The sequence below is a fragment of the Bos taurus genome, chromosome 1 (genome assembly GCF_002263795.3).
Source record: "Bos taurus isolate L1 Dominette 01449 registration number 42190680 breed Hereford chromosome 1, ARS-UCD2.0, whole genome shotgun sequence".
Classification (NCBI taxonomy): domain Eukaryota; kingdom Metazoa; phylum Chordata; class Mammalia; order Artiodactyla; family Bovidae; genus Bos; species Bos taurus.
Window position 1 is genome coordinate 43,050,172 of NC_037328.1, and position 14,155 is coordinate 43,064,326.

The following is a 14,155-nucleotide window of genomic DNA, read 5'->3' on the forward strand; positions in this document are numbered from 1 at the left end:
AGGAAGATCCCCTGGAAAAGGAAATGGCAACCCACTCCAGTATTCTTGTCAGGAGAATTCCGTGGACAGAGGAGCCTGGCAGGCTACAGTCCATGGGGTATCAAGAGTCAGACACGACTTAGCAACTAAACTACCATTGCTGGGCTGTAATCTCTTGGTGATTTGTGGAACTGCCTTTCCTGTCTGCCTATATATCTCCTTCTATCAAGAAGATGGAACTATTTTGAGTCTTTATAGCCTAAGTGTGAAGAGCAGAGATTCTGGTGTGTGCCTGGGTTCAAATTCCAGCACTGCCACTTACCACTTGAGCATCTGTGGGCACATTATAACTTCTCTGTGCTTTAGTGTCTTCATCTCTATGATAGGGGTGGCCTTTCTTAAGGGGTGGTTTTGAGGATTAAGCGAGTTATATACCCAAAGCATTTAGTTTTATTGCCCTCTGTTGCGTTGTTTCTTCTTCTTTCTCCATTCCCAGTCTAGGGCTGACAGATATTCAGCTCTTCATCCTTACCTTATTAGGATGAAGGTGTTAGGTGTTGCTGATTGACCCCAGCATTTGCTTCTGAGCCTCGAACATAGTATTTGAATCCTCAGCATTGTAATGGATCCAAATCAGAGTGTAAGATGAAAACTATTTTCCAAGTCAGATTATCTGTAAAGCTCTTGATTTCATTTCTTGCTTCAAGACATAAATTTGGGGTCGCACAGAGTCGGACACGACTGAAGTGAATTAGCAGCAGCAGCAGCTGATTACAAATCTAGGTTGTTTGGTTTTACTAGTGCTCGGAGCAGTTTTATTATGAAAAGCATAAAACGGTATGGCTTCTATAGCCAGAAATATGGTCTGAGTTTTGCTAATGATTTACTATTATCTTAAATGCCTTTTTATTTTATAAGCAGATGAGTAAGGCTTTCTAATACAGATACTTTGAAATGTTTAAATGAATGTAGAGAAATAACAGCTAGCATACAGTAATGGAAGCTTAACTTTTTTTTTTTTTTTGGCTTTTGTTGTACAACGTCATGAGTTCTGTAGTATATTTACAAGGATGTTATGAAGTTAGTTTTTTAGCGATGTCTTGGTGTATGGGCAGCTGATACTTTATTAGTTTTAAAAGAAGAATTAAAAACAAGATTAGGAAAGTCCTTATCATGCGCCAGACATTTTTCTAAGTGCTTTATATTTACAACTTACCTAGCTCTATTAGGTACTATCTTTATTCCCATTTTACAGATGAGGTATAAAGAGATTTTAAAACTTCCTAGGGTCATATGACTAGACAGAGGTAGAACTGAAATTCAACCGAGGGGTCTGATCACCACACAGGCAACTTTAACACCCAATTGTGCTGCTACCTACGAAGACTAAATTGTATGAAGATGAGAAGGAAGATGGAAGAACCAAATTAAAGATTCTTAAATGCCAGGCTAAGCGATTTTATGTGTATTTGGCAGACAATGGAATGCCACTGAAGGTTTTCCTGTGGGGCAGGTGACAAAATGCGAGCTGGCCTTTGGGGAGTTTATGCCAGCGAGCACGTGGGCTGGTTTAAAGGGAAGATAGCTTAGAGATCATTGCTAGTGGTTTGAGAAGTAATGAGAACATGGGTTTAGGAACAGGATTGAGATAAGAGCTCTAGAACACCTGTATTTAGGTGTGGTGAGGAAGAAGAAAAAGGCGTTAGAAGCTCAGGTAGCAGGAGTGAGACCCTGTGCTGCCCAAGGGAGGCATTTTAGGGACTGAAAACTGTAGAGACTGGAGAGGACTGGAATGAAATGAAGTTCAGTTCAGTTCAGTCGCTCAGTCGTGTCCGACTCTTTGCAACCCCATGAATCGCAGCACGCCAGGCCTCCCTGGTCTATCACCAACTCCTGGAATTCACTCAGACTCACATCCATCAAGTTGGTGATGCCATCCAGCCATCTTATCCTCTGTCGTCCCCTTTTCTTCCTGCCCCCAATCCCTCCCAGCATCAGAGTCTTTTCCAATGAGTCAACCCTTCGCATGAGGTGGCCAAAGTACCCGAGTTTCAACTTTAGCATCATTCCTTCCAAAGAACACCCAAGACTGATCTCCTTTAGAATGGACTGGTTGGATGTCCTTGCAGTCCAAGGGACTCTCAAGAGTCTTCTCCAACACCACAATTCAAAAGCATCAATTCTTCAGCGCTCAGTTTTCTTCACAATCCAACTCTCACATCCATACATCACCACTGGAAAAACCATAGTCTTGACTAGATGGACCTTTGTTGGCAAAGTAATGTCTCTGCTTTTGAATATGCTATCTAGGTTGGTCATAACTTTCCTTCCAAGGAGTAAGCGTCTTTTAATTTCATGGCTGCAGTCACCATCTGCAGTGATTTTGGAGCCCCCCAAAATAAAGTCAACCATTGTTTCCACTGTTTCCCCATCTATTTGCCATGAAGTGATGGGACCAGATGCCATGATCTTAGTTTCCTGAATGTTGAGCTTTAAGCCAATTTTTTCACTCTCCTCTTTCACTTTCATCAAGAGGCTTTTTAGTTTCTCTTCACTTTCTGCCACAAGGGTGGTGTCATCTGCATATCTGATATTTCTCCCGGCAATCTTCATTCCAGCTTGTGCTTCTTCCAGCCCAGTGTTTCTCATGATGTACTCTGCATAGAAGTTAAATAAGCAGGGTGACAATATACAGCCTTGACGTACTCCTTTTCCTAAGACTGCAGGGTTATTACTGTGTACCCACGATGGGCCTGGAATCAGGCTGAAGGAAAACCCACATAAAAATGTTCTCCTGAGCTGCCAACTCTGCTACTTATGAGTGAGGTCACTTTTGGCAAGTCTTTACTTTTTTTCTAAATCCTGTCTGCTTCTCCTGTTATGTGGTGACATAAGACCTTACTCTGCCTGAATGCCCTGAACTCTTGCAGTTTTTCTAGCTCTAAGATCTATAATACTTGGGTTCCAGTTGTGAATAGCAGTCATTGGAAATGTTGTTGTGATTGTTTGGCAATTCAGTTGGCCCTTTTAGGTAAATAAGGTGATGAAGAATGAAGTGTCTGTCCCTTAGGTGTAATCTGAGAGAAATCCTATATATTTTCTCTGAGGCTGTAAACAATATAGGAAAGAAAATGTCTGGGAATTTACAAAGAGACTGCAAACATCTCCTAGAATGGTGAGCAAAATTTTTCTCAAAGCCATTTGTTTTCAGAGAGTCCTCTAGTTTGTTCAGACAAAATTCTGTTGATTAGAAATTTTCAAAGATCAAGCCCAAAGGACTCTTAAAAGTGGTATTATGGAACTTAGAATGAGCTTCCAGTTCCTCTCAGACTGCTTTTTGTGAAGCCCTGATCCTCTTCATGGGATCTAATTCCTTTTTCCTTGGACCTACTCCAGCAATGCTTCTCAAACATGCAGATCACTGGGGATCTTGTTAAAATGCGTATTTGATTTTGTGGATCAAGGAGTGGAGCTGAGATTCTGCATCTCTACCAGGTTCCCAGGTGATACTGAAACTGTTAACCAATGAAGGTTCATGAGCCTATAGTGATACTGAAACTGTTAACCAATGAAGGTTCATGAGCCTATAGTGAGGCCAGATAACTAAATGTCAGATTTTGGAGCAGAGAAAGGTTTATTGCAGGGCCAAGCCAAGAGAATGGGTGGCTTGTGCTCAAAACCCCTGACCTCTCAGTTTATTTGGGGGGAGAAGTTTTTATAGGTAAAATATGGGATGAGAGAGGCAGGGTATGTGACTTCGTTCTGATTGGTTGGTGCTGAGGTAACAGGGTATGTTCCAGAAATCTTGTGCTGAGCCTGAAGTTACCATCTTATGCCTGGGTGGGATGCTGTAGTTTCTGCAGAAGAACTCAAACATGCATCAGTTCAGTTCAGTCGCTGAGTCATGTCCGACTCTTTACAGGAGTGAGACCCTGTGCCACCCAAGGGAGGCGTTTTAGGGATTGAAAACTGTAGAGACTAGAGAAGACTGGAAGGAAATAAAGTTCAGTTCAGTTCAGTTCAGTCGCTCAGTCATGTCCGACTCTTTGCGACCCCATGAATCGCAGCATGCCAGGCCTCCCTGTCCATCACCAACTCCCGGAGTCTACTCAAATTCATGTCCATTGAGTTGGTGATGCCATTCAACCATCTCATCCTCTGTCCTCCCCTTCTCCTCCCACCTTCAATCTTTCCCAGCATCAGGGTCTTTTCAAATGAGTCAGTTCTTCACATCAGGTGGCCAAAGTATTGGAGTTTCAGCCTCAGTATCAGTCCTTCCAATGAATATTCAGGGCTAATTTCTTTTAGGATGGACTGGTTGGTTCTCCTTGCAGTCCAAGGGACTCTCAAGAGTCTTCTCCAACACCACAGTTCAAAAGCATCAATTCTTCGGCTCTCAGCTTTCTTTATAGTCCAACTCTCACATCCATACATGACTACTGGAAAAACCATAGCCTTGACTAGATGGACCTTTGTTGGCAAAGCAATGTCTCTGTTTTTTAATATGCTGTCTAGGTTGGTCATAACTTTTCTTCCAAGGAGCAAGTGTCTTTCATTTCATCGTGCAAGCACCATCTGCAGTCATTTTGGAGCCCCCCAAAAATAAAGTCTACCACTGTTTCCACATCTATTTGCCATGAAATGATGGGACCGGATGCCATGATCTTAGTTTTTTAATGTTGAGCTTTAAGCCAACTTTTTCACTCTTCTCTTTCACTTTGATCAAGAGGCTCTTTAGGTCTTCTTCACTTTCTGCCATAAGGGTGGTGTCATCTGCATACCTGAGGTTATTGATGTTTCTCCCAGCAATCTTGATTCCAGCTTGTGCTTCATCCAGCCCAGTGTTTCTCATGATATACTCTGCATATAAGTTAAATAAGCATGGTGACAATATATAGCCTTGACGTACTCCTTTCCTTATTTGGAACCAGTCTGCTGTTCAATGTCCAGTTCTAACTGTTGCTTCCTGAACTGCAAACAGGTTTGTCAAGAGGCGGGTCAGGTGGTTTGGTATTCCCATCTCTTTAAGAATTTTTCACAGTTTGTGGTGATCCACACAGTCAAAGGCTTTGGCATAGCCAATAAAGTGGAAATGATGTTTTTCTGGAACTCTCTTGGTTTTTCAATGATCCAGCAGATGTTGGCAGTTTGATCTCTGGTTCCTCTGCCTTTTCTAAAACCAGCTTGAACATCTGGAAGTTCATGGTTCACATACCGTGAAGCCTGGCTTGGAGAATTTTGAGCATTACTTTACTAGCATGTGAGATGAGTGCAATTGTGCGGTAGTTTGAGCATTCTTTGGCATTGCCTTTCTTTGGGATTGGACTGAAAACTGACCTTTTCCAGTCCTGTGGCCACTGCTGAGTTTTCCAATTTTGCTGGCATATTGAGTGCAGCACTTTCACAGCATCATCTTTTGGGATTTGAAAGAGCTCATCAAGCGTGCATAATGACATATATTCCTTGAGGAGGAGCCAGGACACTGCCCTGAGGCTGCACTGTTGTTTCTTAACTGCTCCTCCTCGTTTCTACATCCCCTCTCTGTCCTGATTAGCGACTGTTTGCCCTTTGAAACTCAGGGAAGGTCTGTTTCCTACAAACAGAAAGTGGGAGACACAGGAAGGATTTATACCAGGGAGGGCCCCATGGGGTCCTGCTGGTTTTTGAACCACACTCTGAGGAGCTGGGATCTAAAATGTTTCATTCTACTTACCACAGAAGATAATCATACTCCTTTTGGAACAATGTAACTTCTCTCGCCAGACCAGGAGCTCTGTTCACCATGTCTTGAAGTAGAGCACACATCAGTAATAAGTGTTCAATAGTAGTAAGGTAATCCGTTCTTACCCATGTCAGTGATTTGTATGGTTCAGTGGCATCAGTAATGTGAATTGTTTATAGATAGAGGATTTTCCTTTTAACTGAGAGATTGAAGCAAATAATCTTCATGTAAGTTAAGAAATACATTTACTGTGTGACCCATGATAACATGTGTATACCCAAATCCTTAATTTTTAGTGTAGTGATTCTGAAAACTGAAGTCTCTGTGCACCAGTGTCAAATTGAATCTGAGAGACAGAGATTTGGGTGAAGTTAAAAGGAAGAGCTTTATTACTTTGCCAGGCAAAGGGGAACAGAGCAGTCTTGTGCTCTGAAAAACTGTGTATCCCCTCCTGGAAGGGTTTGGTGAAGAATTTTACAGCAGTGGTCCAAGCGTATGGTTGCTGATAAGGGTCTAGATGTGTGCAGGTCCTTCGCTCTTTTAACCTGGTCTCAGGGTCTCCTTTGTATCTGCATCCTCTTCCTTCCCTAATTAGCAACTGTTTGAATCTGCTCTTTAAAACTCGGGGAAGGCCACGGAGGCTGGAGGGTGTTCCGTACAAACAAGGAAAGGGGTGGGGGCACAGGAAGGCCTCTGTGCCCACAAGCCCACAGGGTCCTGCTTGGTTTCAGTAGCTGTATTTATATAATAGTAACTAAATGTCTGTTAACTGGTGAATTGATAAACTGTGATTATAGTATAGACATAAAATGGAAGTGATGTCATCTAATTTAAAAAGTATACAACCTAAAAGTTGAGAATTATGTTTTATTTGGTGGCCTTTCTGAAGACTGTAACTGGAGAGACAGCCTCTCAGATAGCTCTGAGGAACTGTTCCAAAGAGGTTAGGGAGGAGCTAGGATATAGAGGAGTTTTTGCTAAATTAAAGGACTTCCCTGGTGGCTCAGATGGTAAAGAATCTGTCTGCCATGCAGGAGATCCAGGTTTGATCCCTGGGTCAGGAAGATCCCTGACCTTGCCTGGAGAATTCCATGGACAGAGGAGCCCTGTGGGCTATAGTCCATGGGGTCACAAAGAGTCAGACATGACTGAGCAACTAATGCTTGCTTTGCTAACCAAACAAACAAACATAGGTGGACATCAGAAAATTACTGCTAATCACAAAAGGGACATCTTAAGTTAATGATTTTGGTGCTTCTCTGTGTGTGGGAAGATGCAAAGTCTGGGCTCATTGAAATTACTCCTTTGATAGACATCTTAACTGTTGAGGACCCATAGCCTGTTTTTCTCCCTCTCAGGGTGTGCTGTCAGAGGTTTTAGGGGTGATAGAGGGAGTGGGGAGAGTGGCTGCAGTGGCCGATGGTTTGATGGTGGGCAACCGTGTTGTTTATTGGGATGGCAAGCAACATTTTTTCCCTCACAATAAGGAAAAGGAAGGAATTCCTGGTAGAAATAATGACATGGGCAATTTTTTTCAAAAGCATTATGCTAATATACATAAGCCAGAAATAAGATATGACCTATCTGATTCCATTTATATGGCCTTTTAGAGAAGTGAAACTACAGTGGTAAACAGATCAGGGGCCAGAAACTGGGGGAAGAGAATTGCCTCCAAAGAGGGACGCAAGAACTTTCAGACTTGATGGAAATGTTAAGTATGATTTTGGTGATTGTTACACGACCTTACAGGTTTGTCAAAGCTCATGAAATTGTATACTTAAAAGTGGTGGATTTTATTATAATTTTTTCCCTGTACACAGTTAATCTTAAAAATTGGCCACATCATTAACCTGTTAACAGTACCTCTTACTCATAGAGTCTACCAAGTCAGTGGAGCACTAATATAAGTAGAGAAAATTTCCACTCTGGGAGAAGAAATGAGTCTCTGGGAGAAAATATGAATGAACAGTAGGAACATAAGAAGTTCCCTTAAAAACTTCTTTGTTTATTTTCAACAAAGCTGAGTCTCAAAGGAGAAATCTTGAAAACAGGAGCTTCAGTTCATTTATTTTTAACATCTAGTATAGTATACTATTAGCTGAATGATTTTGGTGTGTCCTGTTACACTATTAAAAACACCACAATTCTGCTGATAAGTCATTTCTTTTTATATTCTTTGCAGAGAGCATACCCAGTTTAGGGGGAAAGATTTGGTCATCTGCTTTGGCACTGAGGACTTAGCTTTTATTGGGTAAAAAGATATGTCTATACATCCTAGGGATGAAATCTGGGGAAAGCATTGGCTTTTTCGAAGGATTGAAAGAGGAGGTATGTGTATGCATATAGGAAATAGCTGCATAGCATTGTATAGCAGAAGAACCGAGGGGAAGAAGAGAAAAAAAAATGATACATATTCTTCTTCTGCTATGAACAAAATGCTGTTTAGAAATCAGCCAAATGTATACAGTTGTTCCAATTTGTTGAAACTATACAAATCTTTTGTAGGGGGAAGTGTGCATAAATCAAACTATAATTTTCTGTTTATTTACTCAGTAATATCAGATTTCCCTCCTTAATTTGTTTTAAATAACAGTAGCTCAGAACTTCAGATTTCAGTTTAGCTTTTTAAGGTGGTATAATATTACTACTTAATTTTATAGGTATTATTCTTTATTTTAAAATTATGGCCTATTGAAAATTTTCAGATCCTTCTAGTAGAAATCTGATCAACCAGATTTACTAATTCCTTAAGATTTATCTCTTTGTGAATTGAACAGTTTTTCATATTATATTATTTCTAAGTATATTTTAATAGATGCATACTTTATCATTCCCTTGCTTAAAAAGTTAAGTGACTATATTAAGTTCATGCTGTTATAGTTATAAAATACAGTGATTATAGTTTTTCAGAATGTACAATTTAGAAGTTTCCCATAATGTATAGAAAGATCTCTTGAGTGGGAATGCTATCATCCCTGCTTTCATCATTGTGTGTGGAAAGAGCTTAGGGCAAGGCTGGCCATTTTTTAAGTACTTAATAAAAGTGAAAGTGTCAGTTGCATCGGACTCTTTGCAACCCCATGGACTACAGGAATCCATCAGGCTCCTCTGTCCATGGGATTCTCTAGGCAAGAATGGAGTGAGTAGCCATTCCCTTCTCCAGGGGATCTTCCTGACCCAGGGATCGAACCCAGGTCTCCTGCATTGTAGGGAGATTCTTTACCATCTGAACCACCAGGGAAGTTTCTTAATGAAGTGTGCTGTTATTTATACCATCATCAGCACCAAAGGGTGGAGCTTCTTGGTGTATAAATGAGGGGACACATTTGGATTGTGCCACTCATAATAAGGACCATTACTTGAAAGAGGGGCAGTAAATGAGTTAAAGAGAACTGAGGCCTTTCCGCCCATCACTACAGAGTCCTGTGTGTCTCCTTTAAGGCTGGGACTCTGTGGAGATGGCTGGATCTAGGAGGCTTTGGGGGCCCATGGGGCTGGAGTCAGAGACCTAGACATCAGGGCAGAGATGGAGCTGCTACTCATGCTCACAGGGACATGTAACCGCAGAGGAGTTACAGGCTGAGCAAGCAGTAAACACAAAGAGGAAGGAAGGAAGGATGTAAGATCTGTTGTCAAGTTGAGACGGTCTTGGGTGTCATCGTGAGCTGTGGTCTGGTGGAGCCCTGAGTGAAGAAGGACCTCTCCCAGGGTTGAACGGACACAGGCTGAGAGCAGGGCCAGTTGGTAAGATTGTTGAGACGAGCCTTGAACAGGGGCGGGCAGCTGAGAGGAAACTTGTGGTTGAAATTCTGTCTGCACAGGGTTCTGCGGAGCCAGAAGGGATGTCCTTTTCTAACTTGCACAAGGATGCAAGTTATTTAGTGTTTTTGTTGAGCACTAGTATGCTGGGTGAGAACAGAGGCAGAGCAGCAGCACAGCAAGACATTGGTCGCTGGCGAAACAGAGGGCGTCGGGACGAGAGTGGATGAGGACACGGTTTAGGATGCTACTTACTTAAAATTGGAAGTTTGGTTGCTGGGCTCCTGGGTTAGTTGTGAGAGAAAGAAGAATGCAGACCCTGGAAAACTAAGGTGTAATTCAGGGACCTGGCAGCAGGAACTCAGGCCTGGTGAATGACATGTTCAAGGTCAGCGTGGGATTAGTAAGAACCTGACCAAACTGTTGAGCTGCTGCTGAAGGCTTCTCAAGTTCCTTTGGGCCAGAATCAGTCTCAGAGGTTGGGGTGGGACTGAGCCTCAGATGGGCTCAGGGATGTGTCTGCATCTGAGCCTGGAGGGCACTGGGTGTACAGAAGCCAGACAGGCTGGGTCCATCCACATGGGGAAGCATGATTCTTCCCTGAAGTCATATAATATTGATTGAGATACCCACGGGGTTTTTGTACTTAGGGAATAGAATGCTGTGTCCAGAATTACTGCCGAATATGCTTTTATCTAACTGGTGGTTGGAAAAACAAGCCCCTTTATATTCGAAAAAACATTAGGAGAGTCTAAAAAAAGAAGAATCTGACATTTTCAAGTGTCATTCCGTAGGGTTTTTGTTCAGTTTTTGTAAGCAACACTGTTATGGTTCTCTGGGGCTCAAGGAAGCACCTTGAAATAAAAACCCTCCAGTTTGAATCTTAAGCATACTGAAGTTTGAGAATTACTGCTCTAGGACACTTGGAGGAAAAAATAACAGGTTTACTGAAATCCAGAAGAATGGGGTAGGGAACAACAAGGTTGTGAATAGTAGAGTTTTATTTCAGCACAGCTTTTGACTATGAACTTGATCTCCATTTCACCAGTTCCTAGGATTGTCACTGCATAGGGGGATGGCAGGATGGACAGATTAGACCTTGTGTAGTGCTTAGTCTGGTATCAGAAGGATAGACCTGCACCCATTCATAAAAGCTCATATCTGGAGAGCAACAGTACAGTGTGTGAACTCTGGTCTGATAGATATGGGTTTGAGACCTGTTCTGCAGTTTATCAGCTCAGGAAAGTTGCTGTTTCTCTGAGCTTCAGTATGCTTATTTGTGAAATGGGAGATACGAGTTTACTATAGCCCTTACAAGGTGATTGTGAAGATTACATTAGATAATATACCAAAAGCATTTTATCAGGGGCCTTGACACATATATAATACATATATATCTTAATGATTCTAATCAGCCATTATTCACTGGGCATTGGCCATGTGCTGAGCATTTTGGGTAAAAAAATTAATACAGAACATCTAGTTATGAGACCTGGAACTCCATTCATTGACTGTCTACTTAGCGTCTTCTGTGTAACATGTTTTGTTAGATGCAGATACATACATGGAAATAAAATGATGGGCAAGTCCTGCTCTCATGGGTCTTGCCATCTAGCGGGGTCATCATTGTAACGTCTGTTATGGTCTCTGTATCAGTACATTTGTTATTTGTTTCCTCTGTGGTTACCTTGAGAATCCTAGAGCAATGATTCTCAAATTTTAATTTGGGTCAGCATAAGAATCAGACTGGAGTGCGCTTGTTTGAATACATGTCCCCAAGCCCCAGAAACTCAGGTGTAGTAGGGGCTGAGGAAAGTGCATGTTAACAAGTTGTCAGCTGGTGCAGACCCTTGAACCTGCCATATCGCTTTGGGGAGCCTGCCCTGCAGCCCTCTCCCATCCACTGTGTCTGAATTTGCATTTTGGAACTCTGCCCACCAATGGAGCACTCTCAGGAAGCTGTGTGTCTGAATTTTCTCGTTTGGGTTCCCCTCATGCCTTTTGTCTTGATAGATAGGCATAGAACTGTGAAAAGCAATGGCCACACTTAGTCTGCTTCTGTTTCTTACACCATGTGAGCTGGGACAACTCACCCCGAGAAACTTTCAGTTCCTTCATTCATCAAGGAAATGATACCTGCACATCCATTTATCAAGCTTGTTTTGAGCCTTAAGTGAAGTGATGGCATACAAGCTTTTTATCAACTTAAAAAAATATACTTTAATTATTAAAGAGAAGGAAAACCTGTTGCCAAGATTGAGCCCACTTTGGTATATGTAGTGTGTGCTCAGTCACTCAGTCCTGTCTGACTCTTTGCGACCCCACGGACTCTAGCCCACCAGGCTCCTCTGTCCATGGGATTTCCCAGGCAAGAATACTGCAGTGGGTTGCTGTTTCCTACTCTAAGGGATCTTCCCAACCCAGGGATCGAAACCCAGTCTCCTGTATTGGCAGGTGGATACTTTACCATTGAGCCACTGGGGAAGCCTCTGGCATATGTAGATTACTCATCCATTCAGTTATGTATCATGATTTGAGAAGAAATAAGCATTTGATCTCTGCCAGCGATTCCTGCTCTCCCTTGAAACTCTACTCACACTGTAGGTGAATAATTGATTTATGGTTTAAACTTTGTAAGGGTATTTTAGGGACCCTGGTCTTATTAATAGTGGCATCTGCAGCCAAGAATCTGCTATGTATTGTTTAATGTCAGGATTTTGAAACTTGTTTTGGTTATTGGAGCTATGTTGAAGGGCTTTGTTTCCCTTTAAACCAGGCACTCTGTGTTAAATCCTAACTGGTGTTGCTTTGAATCTTTGGCTTAAAGCAAAATGGTTGTGTCATTTATAGACTTACAATTAGAGACTTCACTTATTTCTGCAAGTTTTTTCCTGTGAGCAAGCAGAAGAACTCAACATGCTTATCACACGGATATCCTGGCTGTCCCCAGTTTGCTTCGCAGCTTGAGTATGGATGCTGTGAGTTGCCCATGACACATGAGAGAGTGAAAAAGCTTCCAAAATTTTTCTGAGTTGGTGTACACAGTGACCCTTCATGAGTAGATTCATTTTACATTTTGAAGGGAAAAAAATGTTTCTCACCCTTCTTTGGTTTCAACTAAACAACGAACTGGTGAGGCAAAAACAACAATCTCACTTACTCATACTTCCTTGTTCTGTAAAGTAATAGGTAAAATTTCCAAGGAATATATTTTGAGGGACAGGTAAGCAAACTGAATTGAAAATACTGAGTTCTTCCTTTAGACTTTAATGTGCTGCTTTACCTTAGATGCAAATTTTTTTTGATTAATTTTAATTATATTTGACTGTGCTGGGTCTTCACTGCGTGCAGGCTACTCTCTAGTTGCAGTGTTCAGCTCTCTGATTGCAGCGGCTTCTTTTGTTGTGGAGGGTGGGCTGGCTTGGACTTCAGCAGTTGCGGCTCCTGGGTGCCAGAACACAGGCTCAGTAGTTGTGGTGTGTGGGCTTAGTTGCTCCACAGCATATGGGGTCTTCCCAGATCAGGGATCGAACCTCGTGTCTCCTGTACCAGGGAAGCCCTAAGTATGTTTTTTTAAAAAACTGCTGTTACTGGTAAGTGGTATCCTTGTTGAGTGTTTGCATAACTGATGTTACTTTGGATGGAGTCTTAAATATTTGAGTATTTAAACAAATTGTTTGGTGATTATTTTGGCCCATGGTAAAATGCCTTCCAGGACAGTCTTAAGCCTGGTATTCGTAATTTCTAAAACTTTCTTGGTCCAAGTCTAATTTGTGCATTTTAGAACTTAGTTGCTAAACATCGCTGATAACTGAAACCATCAGATATGCAACAAAAAAGGCTTAGTTGCGGTGTATTTTTAGATGAGTCACAGGATATATAGAGTTCCTCAGTGTTCTTTGGAGTTTTTTGTATTTATCCTACATTCGTGTTTGTGTGACGCATGAAAAAAGAAACATTTGCCAGGGCCAGTTCAGTCCGAGGCATGAGCCAAGGCCAGTCCAAGCCAGCTCCCTGTATCCTGTCCGCATGAAGCCTGGCTCATGGCCTCTGGCTAAAGGGTTTAATATGATCACTTCTCTCACATGGGCTTCCCAGGTGGTGCTAGTGGTTAAGAATCTGCCTGCCAGTGCGGGAGACGCAAAAGACACGGGTTCGATCCCAGGGTCTGGGACCCCCTGGAGAAGGAAATGGCAACCCACTCCAGTATTCTTGCCTGGAAAATTCCATGGGCAGAGGAGCCTGGCAGGCTACAGTCCACAGGGCCGCAAAGAGTTGGACACGACTGAGCAGACATTATTCTCTCACACAGGAAGGGGAAGAAGTGGAGCCAGCATTTGCTGCACATGTCCTAAAGGTCAGGCTCGCTGTCTTGCTGTCCTTGTTTCCTCAATAAACTAGGTAAGTGATGCATCCACCATCTTCACTGCCTCATTTTCTTGGGCTTTCACTCTGATCATCCAAAACCTGAGTTTTCTCCATTCCTTGGATTTTTTTTTTTTGCCAATTATTTCTCAAGAAACCCAGAACCATACTTTTTTTTTTTTTTTTACCCACTGGATGATCATGCAATTTATTTCTTGCTTTTTACCAAAAACTTAAGATGATTTCTAAAATAATGCATAATATGTCAAGACATGTATTACAGAGGGATGAGGAAGACAGAATAAAGTGGACAGGGAGGCCTGGGCCCAG

General features: G+C 42.1%; 1 protein-coding gene across 12 annotated transcripts in view; it reads left to right on the forward strand.

Annotated features, from left to right (window-relative positions):
- The window catches only part of ST3GAL6 (ST3 beta-galactoside alpha-2,3-sialyltransferase 6), a 126,556-nt gene that overhangs the window by 65,119 nt on the left and 47,282 nt on the right, over positions 1–14,155 (forward strand). For 10 of the 12 annotated variants that reach the window (XM_059889591.1, XM_059889575.1, XM_059889640.1 and 7 more), the window contains 1 exon segment: positions 13,773–13,861. The exons of 1 other annotated variant lie outside the window; for it this stretch is intronic. The gene's annotated coding sequence lies outside the window, so the exon portion shown is untranslated. 12 annotated transcript variants of the gene reach the window in all.